Below are 12,050 nucleotides of genomic sequence, written 5' to 3'. Positions count from 1 at the left end.
GGAGCTCATCTTCAGTTGTCTTTTGGTCGTCGCCTTTGTTGCTTTCGCTGGTGCTGGCGACCCTTCTACTTCCTTCCTTTTCCCTCTTTTGGCGACGACCTTGCTCCATGTACTGGCCTCTGCACTCTCCGCATTCGTCTTCTCGATTGTCTCCGTTTGTTCCTTGCTGCCCTCTCTTTGATTTTTCCACCGCTCCTGCCTTCTGGGGGTTCTGCTCCTTTCTCTGAGGGCAGAAGCGAGCTACGTGCCCGGGCTTCACACAGTTCCAGCGGTATGGCCTCCTCCCTTCTACTATCACTGCCATTTGCCAGCCCTCACAATTCAGCTGGGCCGGGATCTTGTGGAAGTTTTCCCTGTTTACCCGCATGAAAATCTTATAGGAACCGGTTTGGATGTTTCTCGGCCCTTTTGTTGGGAGAACTTCTTCCAATTCACCAAACTGGGCAAGGGTCGCTCCCAGCTGGTCCTCTCCGATAAACTGGGGACTCCAAGGACTGTGACTCCTGCTCTTCTCTTTGACATATACTCCGGCCGGAGTCTCAGATTCCTCCAGGTGAGGTCCCCTCCTGCTAGTTTTTCTGCCTCCTCTTTTGACGGTAGGAGGAGATCCCACGTGGCATATCTTCTCACCAGGTACTCTGCTGGAATCTTCAGATCCCCAAGGATCTCAAACCTCCTTTCCAGGGGCACCCCGGTGAGTCCCTTTCCATTAGTTTCCAGGGTTACTAATGAGACTGTCCTTTCCTTAATCTCCTCCAGTGCCCCTGGAACAATTCGCATCTGGTTGCCCTCGACAAATTCCTTATACCGGCATTCCAACAGCTATCTATAATACTTGGGGGTTTTCCGATCCTTCTTCTTTTGCCCCCAGACGCTTTTCGGTGAATCAGTCTTTGCTGGTGAGGAAATTTCGGCCGATTTCGCCACAGCTTGCCCAGCTGGTATCGGAGAGGTGTCGCTCTGTGTAAGGGCTGGCCCCTCGCTTCTGCTGGCTGGCGTTGTCTTGACTGCCGATCCCCCCACCCTCGGGGAGCACCCATCTACTACAATTACCTCCGCAGATTTTACCCTCCTCAATCCTTCTACTACTGGTTTAGTCGGACTATTGGTTTCTGATTGCGATTCCGTTAGTGGGGTCCTTTTCTCCCCTTCCAGGACCCACCATTTCTTAACCGCCTTCTTTTGTTTTTTCGTAGGAACTTGCCCTACTGCGGGCACCGACCACGGACGCTTTTCTTCCGCTGCTATCTCCATGTCCATCTCGACCACCTCTATGGGGTTACTTTTCAGGGCGGTAACTCCCGACATCCCACTAGGGGCAGCGACCATACCGACCGAAACTGGGTTGCTATTTACGGTGGCAACCCACGACCCAACCACACTGGTGTTGCCTTTCGGGGTGGCAACACCCGGAACTGCCTCGACCGTACTGGGGGCGGCGACCCCCGCTCGCGATCCGGACACCGACGACTCTGGGGCGGCGACCCCGGGAACCCTTCTCGAACTGGGGGTGCCTTGCGGGACGGCACCCCCGGACCCTTCACGAACACTACACCTGGGGCGTCCCCCAAGGTGGCAGGAGCAGAGGCCTGCTCCATCTACTTTGGTGGCCCATGGCCCGGCTAGGCACCCGCCGATTCGGAAACCAAGGGATCTTCGCCTAAAAAGGCACGTCGGTTTCCCTTGGCCCTGCCGGCTGCTTAAGTGCTAGCTGGACCCCGGACTATCTGGAAAAAGAAGAAAAACGTATCTGAAAGAGAGGAGAAAGCAAAACAGTTAGTATTTGCCCAGGATGGGCAATAACAAAAAACAAAAAACAAACAAGAAACAAAAAAAAAGTCCTTGCGGGTCCAAATCCCCAAAGAAGGGGCTGGTCCTTGCAGGGAGCAAAGCAAAAACAAAAACCTTTGGCCAATTACCAAAAGCTTCTAACTCGTCAATTTAGCGCAGACCGCAGAGACCACTGAGAACAGACACTACACTTCGATCTTAGCCAGAAGAGGCCGAGAATTTATTTAGTCGTTACGGCCCCGACCTTGGCATTATCTACTGCCAAGGCCTTATTTGGGGTCCGTAACAACTTAGGCACCAGGGCCAGTAGGGGGGAAGTGGGGAAAAATAGGGGTCTTTGCTAGTCCTAGGCTAGACTTGCGTTTGATAGAAACTAGTATAGGTTTTACTTAATAAAGAACTTGCTATCACGCACTATTTGCATAACCGCCTTACATTCTTACCAGGACCTACTTAAAATAACAGCTCCCCAGCTTACACGGATGGCGGGCGACATTCACGCTGAAAAAATTTTTAAAACAAATATATACAGGAACAAAACAAAACTTATTTATATACAAAATAAAGTATATATATATATTTTTTTTTTTTTTATAAATATGGGGGTGAAAATGATGGAGGGGGGCAAACTAGAAAACACCCAAAAAGAAAGAAAAAGAAAGCAAATAAACAAAATGCCTATGGGGGCAGGTTAGTAAGGGACCCTCCCTACCTAATAGCTGGTCTGTCGTGTGAAACGCCCACTGTCTTCCGCTCCTCTCCCCCGGGGGGAAGAGGTGAAAGCAAGCAGGTCGTTCCCTAGGGGGGAGTGGAGGACCTAAGGGTATGTGTGAAAAATAACTTGGGGTTGGGGTAAACCGGGGTGGATGGCGTCTTCCAAGATAAAAGTGCGTAATGAGCAAAAATAGGCCGTACAAAATAAACAAGTGGGCTGGGCATCTTTGGAAGCTCTCTTAGTGCCAATCTAACGAAAAAATAGAAGACTACGGGAACAGGATAACATGCATACTACCCTAGTCTAGGCCCTAATAAAGCATAAGCTATCCACTCTTGGTGGTTAAACACCTACCTAGCCTACTCCTACCCATCGTATAAGGTTAACCTTATATTACTTTACATAAGGGGCTGGGTTCCGAGAAAACCAAACCTCAGCACCTTAGGAACAATACCACTAGGGTGGAAACACGAACTCGAACCTAGCTCCTCGTCGGATGCACAAATTAGTGTTGTGCACCCATCTTCTATCAAAGTCGATGCGGGGCAACCTTTCCCAATCACATCTGATTTTCGTTTTAAGTTGATGCTTAAAACGAACAACCAGATCCTGATCGGAAACAGCCTGCCCCGCATAGACGATGTCTAGACGTGAAATCCACGTCACTAACCTAGCTACAGCTAGTATCACTAGAAACACCGCCCGTTTCTCCCTGATAAACGGCGGGTCCACATTGTCGACCACGTACGCTAAATCAAGTGGCACCGACCGCTCGGGGTCGATGCGAGCCGTTACCCCTTCGACATACCTCCAGAGACTCCGCAGCCCGCTGCAAAGAAAGAACGCGTGTTCACGCGTTTCATCCTCGTTCTCATCGTTGCAGCGTGGGCACGGGGGAAAATAATAATCTGGATCCCTGAAATCCCTGGCAAGTCGGTCGAAGAGAGGCAACGCATCCCGGACTAGCCTCCATGTTATAGAAAATTCTGCGTTATTGATGTAGCTCCTGGCAGGCGCCCAACTCCAAAGCGAGAGAACCTCCCCCCTCGACAGATGTAGCCGCTCCACCAGCGGATCGTTCGCGGAACCCTCGACTAAATCCTCACATAGCCTCCACCTAGGCCGTGCAAGGTCACTGGACCCCGGCAATGCCCTAAGGGCGGCTCGGCATTCGGTCAGGAAGCGCCTTTCCCCCGCTGGTCGACGGCGACCTTCGGCGGCGGGGTCGGTTAATAGCCGTGGGAAAGCGTGCTCCACGGCCGGAACCCAGGGTGCCTCCTCTATCAGTGTCCGACTCAGGAACGCCAGTCTTTCTGCGTGTTGATGGCTGCGCAGATCAGGCATCCCCAAGCCTCCCTCGCTAAGTTTCTGCGTACAGACCTGTCTACGGACATACGGCTTTCCTCCCTTCCACAGCAGTTTGAAAAGGAGTCGCTCCAAAGCCTTACAGCGGTCCGCAGGCAGGGGAAGAACAGATAAACGGTAAAGGATCAACGGAAACACGTAAGTTGCGCATGCCTCCGCACGACCCTTCAAGGACAATTTCCTCTGAATCCAAGACACGACCGACGATTCGACCTTAGTCTGTACCTCCGACCAATTCTTGTCCAACTGGAGATCCGGCCCGAACCACACACCGAGGATCTTAACCGGGCCATCAGTCCAGCCGAACACACCTGGAAGCGAGTTTACCCCGGTCCAGGCGCTCAACCGCAGGCCGACGGACTTGCTGCGATTGATCACGGCCCCTGTGACAACTTCGTACTCAGCGATCACCTCTATCACCGCTTCGATGTCGTTACGACTGGCTGCGAAAACGGTGACGTCATCAGCGTACGCGGACACCCTGGCAACTCGGCCGCCAGGTAGAGCAATTCCGCGTAGGACTGGTCTCGCCGCCTCGTCCCTTAATTTGCGAAGGAAGGGCTCCAACGCCAGGACATAGAGTAGAGGCGACAGCGGACAGCCCTGCCGCACCGACCGGGAGACCCCAAAGGACTCCGACAACCTACCATTGACTTGCACCAACACCGCGGGGTCACGATACAGGGCGGAGATCCACTTGCGGAAGTCCGGACCAAAGCCGGCGGCCTCCACAACAGCCCTCAGGAACCCATGGTCTACCCTATCGAACGCCTTGGACTGATCTAAATTGATCAGCGCGGCCTCTGTGTCGTCTTCTAACCCCTCTATTATCGTGCGCACTAAGTGCAGATTGTTTTGAATTGTTCGACCCTTCACAGCGTAATTCTGATCCGGTTCGACCAACTCGTCGATAACAACCTGCAGTCGGTTTGCAAGAATACGGGCCAAAATCTTAAAATCTGCGTTAAGCAGAGTTATGGGCCTATAGTCATCTAAGTTCCCCCCTCCATGTTGGTTTCCCTTCTTCAGAAGCGTGACCACTCCTTTGGTTACCTGCCTCGGGATCGAGTCCTGGGCAAACCAGTGGTTAAACACGCCCGTCAAAAGGGGCACAAACATGGGCGACAGCCTCAAGTACAATTCGTAGGGCAAACCATTGAGCCCGGAGATTTGTTGTGGCCAACCTGCTTCAACGCAGTAATGACCTCACGCTCAGTAACCACCCCCTCGCAACTAGCCGCTCGGGCCGCAGTAAGGCGGGGCGAGCCAGCTAAATAGCTGCCAAACTCCTGGCCGCGGAGTCTGGGTAGTTGGGTGAAGCGCTCCTCCAAATGTTGCCGAAACCCATTGCAGATCTCCCGCGTCGACACGAGAGAACGTCCTTCCAGGTTTTTCACCTCCCGAATGTACCCATCCGAGCCACGTCTTAAAGCGGCCCCACGCTCAACAGCGTCAACGTTCACGGCTTCGTTGGAGACTCTATTTAACCTAGCCCTAACTACTTGACCTTCATATCGCTCGCTAGCCAAGCGACTGAGGTCCCCCTTAATTAGTGCTAGATCTAGGGAATCCCCCCCTGCCATCGCCCGGGTCAATCTATCCTCTATGTGCTTTTTGGTCCGAGCCCTAGTTAAAGCGAGGCTTTGGCTATATTGGACACAAAAATGCCTAATGGTGACCTTAAGATTAACCCACCATCTACTCCCGGTAACCGCCCCCACTAACTCCCTCTGAATTAGCGTCGTCAGCTGCTCCCGGAAGTCGACCGACTCCAACAAGGAGGCGTTCATCTTCCAGTAGCCAGCCAACCTAGGCCTATTACCTAACTTCAAACGGGCCAACACAAGTTTGTGGTCCGAATGACCGAACCAGTGGAACGTGGGACAAGATAGAAAATCTACGTCGCCCCTTCTAATTAACATCCTGTCCAAGTATGTACTTGGACTGGCGGCCGCACTTGTATGCCACGTCCACATCTCCCTCCCGGGGTGATCCAGACGGAACCTGTCGACCAGATCGCACGAGGCCATCAGGTCAGACAGGCTGCTTTCACACCTACCCGTCCCTCTAGGCCCCCCGACCTTATCTAGCTTGGGGTCCAGGATGGCATTCCAGTCCCCCATTAATACTACCCGCTCCGGACCCGAAGAGAGAAACACCTCCACCCGCCGAAAAAAGGAAACCCTCTCGCTTTGGATGTTGGGCGCATAAACTGCCATGATCCGGAATGCGCTGCTGCTAACGGCAACATCGACCACGACCAGCCTCCCATGAGCGTCCGCATGAACAAGTGTAACCGTCGCAGATAGGGTGCGAGTTACTAGCACAGAAACCCCCCGGCTCTGGAAACTGCCATATGCTGAGTAAACCTCAAAATCGTTCACTAGCACATCGCAGTCCCCAGCCCCAACAAAGTTGGTCTCCTGTATTGCAGCTATGTCTACCTCAAGGGCCATGAGGTCCCTCAGCACGCGAGCAGCCTTGCTTCGAGACCTCATGCCCCTCGCATTTAAGCTAGCTAGGTTCAAGGCCATGTTTCCCTAGCTAGAAATATTCCTCAACTAAGGGTCTAAAGTCCTCGGGAGTGAGGACGTCGAAGGCCTGACCAAGACTGCCCGTGAGCAGGTCGGACGTAAGCCGTCCGTCTCGAGCCAGGCCCCCCACGTCCAAGGGGAACGTCATTTTCAGTGCCCTATAGAGGGAGGGGTGAACATAAAGAGGGACCCTCCCCTCGCATTGGTTATTTATCTTACTTAGTGATGGGTGCTCCCCGTCTACTAGTTTGAGGCCTTTAAATGCTGTTTTTGCCTCCTCCACCATTCTCCAGAGCGCTTTTGCTGTACCTCCCCTATTCACTCGGACGAATGTAATTAATGACGGAGCGTCCGGAAAGTTTCTTGGGTCAGTAACCTCCTTTTTGTCGACCTTTGAGAGGCTTTCTAGTTCTTTGAGGTACCTCCTCTGCCTTCCGTTGAGGTCACTGACCGTGTTGCTTAAGTCGGCTTCACAAACTCTTTCCCCGGGCCAGAAAGGGAACTTTCTGTTTTTTTCCGCTCTTACTGCCGGCTTTTCTACTTTCTTTCCCGGGGTTTCTTTTTCTGCCGTCATTTCAACTGGTTCGGGTGTTTCGACTGGTTCGGACGTTTCCGCTGGAGCCTCCGAATGCTCCGTTTCGCTTGCTGGTGTGGTGAATAGGGGAGGGGTTGGCTGAACATCCTGTTGGGGGGGGGTTGGTTTTTTGGAGATTCAGTAGGCTGGTCTTTCTTTTCTCTTTTTTCTTGCTGTTTGTCATCCCCTCCGTCGCTCTCTGATTCGGATGACCTGCTACTGATCTTTCTCTTTGTAGCCGTTACTGTTGGTCTTGCTTCTGCTCGTGGAGCCGGTTCCACCTTTCTCCCCTTCTTTGATACCACCGTACTCCATTTTGTAGTGGTATCTACCTCCATCGGGGGCTCCTTAGTCTGGCTCTGAGCTGGTCCTTGTTTACTGGTCTCTGCTGTTTTCCTTTGAGGGCAGAATCTGGCCACGTGCCCTGGTTTTTGGCATTGCCAACATTGTGGTCTTCTGCCCTCCACGATGACCACCATGGACCAACCCTCGCATGTCAATTGGGCGGGAATTTCATGGAACTCCTTCCTTGACAGCCGCATCAGAAATTTATATTCCCCTGTTCTAATATTACGGGGGCCTTTCACAGCTTCCACTTCTTCGACTTCCCCGTACTGGGACATGATGGCCCCCAGCTGGTCTTCTTCTAAGAAACAGGGGACTCCTGAAATTGTCACCGCTGTTCTCCTTTTGGACAAATATTCTGGTCTGATGCGGATGTCTTGCCATGTGAGATCCCCTCTTGCCAGTTTCTGTCTCTCTTCTTTTGTCGGCAAGAGGACCTCCCACATGGCATTGAATCTTCTGACGGCGTATTGGGCCGGGATCTTGACTTCGCTCAGGAGTTCCATCATTCTATCTTTCGGGACGCCTTTAAGTCCCTTCCCTTTGGCATCCAATGTTAGTAGGGAGACGGAGCGCTCCCTTATTCCATCCAATGTTTCTGGGACCACCTTGATGTTATTCCCGTCCACGAGCTCTTTGTATTTCGTTTCAAACAGCTGTTTGTAGTAAGCTGGGGACTTTGCCTTCCTCTCCTTTGGTCCCCAGCTCAGCTGTTCACCCGTGGACTGGACTCCTGCCGCTGCTACTACTGCTTCTGCCACCGTCTTTTCCTGCGGAGTTCTCTGGCCTGCTGGGATAGGTGAATCCGACAATACGAGGGCTGGCCATTCCTCCTTTTCCACCGGCTCCACGCTAGTGTATCCCCCCGTCCCCGGGGAGCACCCTTCTAACCTGAACACCTCCATGGATCTCGCCTTCCTCATCCCTTCCACCGATCTATCCCTTGGGCTGCTTCTCTCTGACCGTGACCATTGCCTGGCTCGTCTCCTTCTATTTTTCACCTTCCACGGCCCGCCTGGAATCTCATGAACAAACTTTCGCCAGGCCTCCACCTCCTCATCCCTGGACGTTGCTGTTCCCGTTACCGATCCAGGGATGTCCTCCTGGGAGGTCATCCCAGCGCCCGAAACCCAACCGGGCGCACCTGCACTGGGGGTGCCCTGCACGGCGCCTGCAACCCTGTCAGACGCTACCGACCGCGACGCAACCGAAATCGACCCTTCTGAGTTGGGGGTGGCGACCCCCGGAACCGCACCGGCACTCGACCCTTCCGAAGTGGGGGTGGCGACCCCCGAGACCCTTCTCGACACGAAACCCTTCACGGCACCTACACCTGGGGCGTCCCCCAAGGTGGCAGGAGCAGAGGCCTGCTCCATCTACTTTGTTGGCCCAAGGCCCGGCTAGACACCCGCCGATTCGGAAACCAAGGGGACCTTCGCCTAAAAAGGCACGTCAGTATCCCTTGGCCCTGCCGGCTGCTTAAGTGCTAGCTGGACCCCGGACTATCTGAAAGAGAGGAAAAAACAAGCAGTTAATAGTTGCCCAGAGTGGGCAGGAACAAAACACAAAGTCCTTGCGGGTCCAAATCCCCAAAGAGGGGCTGGTCCTTGCAGGGAGCAAAGCAAGAAAAATAAATAACCTTTGGCCAACGGCCAAAAGCTCACAGCTCGACAAAAAGGCGCAGACCGCAGTAAGCACTGAGAACAGATGCTACACTTTGATCTTAGCCAAAAGGCCGAGAATTTATTTAGCCCTTCGGCCCCGACCTTGGCATTATCTACTGCCAAGGCCTCATTTGGGGTCCGAAGGAGCTTAGGCACCAGGGCCAAGTAGGGGGGTGTGCGGGAAAAAAGAAATCGGGTCTTGACTAAAGCTAACGCTAGACTTATAATAAAGAACTTGTCTTTCAGTACAAGACTACACTAAAGAACTATCATTCTACAATTCGCCTCACATTCTTACCAGGACCTATTTAAAACAAAACTAAGTCTCCCCAGCTTAACGGGATGGCAGGCGTCCTTCATGCATTCTGTAATAAAAAGGAATATTTACAAAAAACTGAACAAAAATATATGTACAAACAAAAAGTTATATATATTTCTTTTTTTTTTTTTTTATAAATGGGGGTGAGATGAAGGGGAGGGGGCAAGCTAAAATACACCCAAAAAGAACGAAAAAGAAAACAACTAAACAAAATGCCTATGGGGGCGGATTAGTAAGGGACCCTCCCATCCTACTCTCTACTCGTTAGTGGAACGCCCACTGTCTTCCGGTCCCCTCCCCGAAGGGAAAGGTGAAAGCAAGCAGGTCGCTCCCTAGTGGGGAATGGAGGATCTACGGGACAGCAAAAACTGCTGGTGAAAAAATAACTTGTGGAGGGGGTTCGTCGGGGATGGACGGCGTCTTCCAAGATAAAATGCATAAGGGGCAACAAAGGCCGGGGACAAAACAAACAAGTGGGAGTGGGCATCTTTGGAAGCTCTCCTAGTGCCGAATGAAAATAAATCAGGGACCGGATCGACACACATACATCCCTAGTCTAGGCCCTAATAAAGATACTTATCTTCCACTCGAAGTGGTTACCATCTCCTAACTAACCCTAGCTTCTACCCATAGACAAGAGTAAACTCTTGTTTAACAAATACAACGGGGTGGGTTCCGAGTAAAGAAAACACCAACCCCAGCACCCTAGGACCAATTCTAACCAGAGGGAAGCACGAACTCGAAACTGGCTCCTCGTCGCATGCACAAACTAGTGTTGTGCACCCATCTTCTATCAAAGTCGATGCGGGGCAACCTTTCCCAATCGCATCTGATTTTCGTTTTAAGTTGGTGCTTAAAACGAACAACCAGATCTCGATCGGAAACAGACTGCCCCACCACTAAATCCCGATACAGCCTCCTCCTAGACCGCGCAAGGTCACTGGACCCCGGCAACGCCCTAAGGGCAGCCCGGCACTCGGTGAAGAAACGCGAATCCCCTGCTGGTCTTCTGCGACCTTCAGGGGCAGGGGCAGATACGAGCTGCGGAAAAGCCTGTTCCACCACTGGTACCCAGTGCGTCTCCTCTAACAGTGTACGACTCAGGAACGCCAGTCTTTCAGCATGTTTGTGACTTATCAGGTCCGGCATTCCCAAGCCTCCCTCGCCAAGTTTCTGCGTACAGACCTGTCTACGGACATACGGCTTTCCTCCTTTCCACAGCAGTTTAAAAAGGAGTTGCTCTAAAGCCTTACAGCGGTCCGCAGGCAGGGGAAGAACAGATAAACGGTAAAGGATCAGCGGAAACACGTAAGTGGCGCATGCCTCCGCACGACCCTTCAAGGACAATTTCCTTCGAATCCAAGTCCCGACCGACGACTCGACCTTCGTCTGTACCTCCGACCAATTCTTGTCCAACTGGAGATCCGGCCCGAACCACGCGCCGAGGATCTTAACCGGGCCATCAGTCCAGCCGAACGCACCTGGAAGCGAGTTTACCCCGGTCCAGGCGCTCAACCGCAGGCCAACGGACTTGCTGCGATTGATCACGGCCCCTGTAACAACTTCGTACTCAGCGATCGCCTCTATCACCGCTTCGATGTCGTTACGACAAGCTGCGAAAACGGTGACGTCATCAGCGTACGCGGACACCCTGGCAAATCGGCCGCCAGGTAGAGCAATGCCGCGTAGGACTGGTCTCGCCGCCTCGTCCCTTAATTTGCGAAGGAAGGGCTCCAACGCCAGGACATAGAGCAGAGGCGACAGCGGACAGCCCTGCCGCACCGACCGAGAGACCCCAAAGGACTCCGACAACCTACCATTAACTTGCACCACTACCGCGGGATCACGATACAGAGCAGAGACCCACTTGCGGAAGTCCGGACCAAAGCCGGCGGTTTCCACAACAGACCTCAGGAACCCATGGTCCACCCTATCGAACGCCTTGGACTGATCCAAATTGATCAGCGCGGCTTCCGTGTCGTCTTCTAAACCCTCTAAGATCAAGCGCACCAGGAGCAAGTTGTTCTGAATCGATCGACACTTCACAGCGTAATTCTCATCCGGTTCGATCAAGTCACCGATAACCACCTGCATCCGGTTTGCAAGAACGCGAGCCAAAATCTTCACGTCTGCGTTAAGCAGAGTGATCGGCCTGTAATCGTCTAGATTCCCCCCTCCAGGTTGGTTCCCCTTCTTCAAAAGCGTGACCACTCCTTTGGTAACCTGTCTCGGGATCGAGCCCGTGACAAACCAGTGGTTAAACACGCCCGTCAGAAGGGGCACAAACATGGGCGACAGCCTCAAGAACAATTCATAGGGCAAACCATCAAGTCCCGGAGATTTGTTGAGGCCTACCTGCTTCAACGCAGTAATGACCTCACGCTCCGTAACCATCCCCTCGCAGCTAGCCGCTCGGTCCGCAGTAAGGCGGGGCGAGCCAGCCAAATAGCCGCCAAACTCCTGGCCGCGGAGTCTGGGTAGTTGGGTGAATCGCTCCTCCAGATGTTGTCGAAACCAGTTGCAGATCTCCCGCGCCGACACGAGAGAGCGCCCTTCCAGGTCTTTCACTTCCCGAATGTACCCATCCGAGCCACGTCTTAGGACAGCCCCACGCTCAACAGCGTCAACGTTCACGGCTTGGTTGGAGACTCTTTTTAACCTAGCTCTAACTACCTGGCCTGTGTATCGCTCGCTAGCCAAGCGATTCAGGTCCTCCTTAACTAGAGCTAGTTCTAGGGAATCC

The 12,050-nt window shown here is 52.9% G+C and overlaps 1 pseudogene; it reads right to left on the bottom strand.

The window, feature by feature from the left end:
- Nucleotides 1-8,919: 8,919 nt before the first annotated feature.
- Nucleotides 8,920-9,071, bottom strand: LOC145285265 (U2 spliceosomal RNA; annotated as a pseudogene).
- Between the last annotated feature and the right edge of the window lie 2,979 nt (nucleotides 9,072-12,050).

The sequence above is a fragment of the Euprymna scolopes genome, chromosome 9, assembly GCF_053919585.1.
Source record: "Euprymna scolopes isolate OS-2025 chromosome 9, ASM5391958v1, whole genome shotgun sequence".
Taxonomy (NCBI): Eukaryota; Metazoa; Mollusca; class Cephalopoda; order Sepiida; family Sepiolidae; genus Euprymna; species Euprymna scolopes.
The sequence above is the reverse complement of the archived record's forward strand: the minus strand, read 5'-3'. Positions and strand labels throughout refer to the sequence as shown.